Source organism: Euprymna scolopes, chromosome 15 (assembly GCF_053919585.1).
Source record: "Euprymna scolopes isolate OS-2025 chromosome 15, ASM5391958v1, whole genome shotgun sequence".
In the NCBI taxonomy this organism is placed as follows: domain Eukaryota; kingdom Metazoa; phylum Mollusca; class Cephalopoda; order Sepiida; family Sepiolidae; genus Euprymna; species Euprymna scolopes.
The window spans coordinates 64,975,359-64,975,993 of NC_136496.1; the positions used below are offsets into that span (position 1 = coordinate 64,975,359).

A 635-nucleotide genomic window follows, 5' to 3' on the forward strand; every position below is an offset into this window, starting at 1 on the left:
TTATTAAAAAAAAACAAAACAAAACAAAAACAGTGTTTACAAAGTGCCTGCCCGCGTTCATGTAGCCATTTTCTTTACGTAATGAAATCAATTTTACGAGTTAAATTTTTTTCAATTTTTAAAATTTAAAAATCTATCAAAATTTTTCTAGTAGTTTAATTTTTAAGATATTTTCAGGTTGAATGTGAAATTTTATGCTCTTTCTAATAAACTGAATACAATATTCTTGACAAGCGTTTTTTTCAATTCACCTCCCCCATTTTGAAATGTCTATTGAAATGAAAATAATTAATTTTCTCACCTCAAATTTATATATCACAAATTGAAGATAAAAGATCAATAAATAAAATAAGCTAATTTAAAACAAAAAAGAACACTTATTTGCAAATTTACATGTAAAGGCCAAAGTTTAAAACCTTTTCTTAAATAAACCACGTTGAATTTTTTTTAAATGAAACATTATAATTTTGTTATATTGTTCAGAAAATTTCGTAGAATTACCACAATTTTTTCTATTTCATTCAATGTTTTTTTTTTTTTAGATATTTAAAAAAATTCACTCCATAAAGAAGAATAAAATATATTAAGTCAAAGACTCATGTATTTCTTAAGAGAATAAAAAAATAATAAAAAAA

General features: G+C 21.6%; 1 long non-coding RNA gene across 1 annotated transcript in view; it reads left to right on the forward strand.

Moving 5' to 3' along the window:
* Positions 1–511: 511 nt before the first annotated feature.
* Positions 512–635, forward strand: part of LOC145294237 (uncharacterized) — a 60,665-nt gene continuing 60,541 nt past the window's right edge. Inside the window, exon 1 of the long non-coding RNA XR_013869851.1 lies at positions 512–635. This exon is cut by the window's right edge and continues 339 nt beyond it. This is a non-coding gene — a long non-coding RNA (uncharacterized LOC145294237).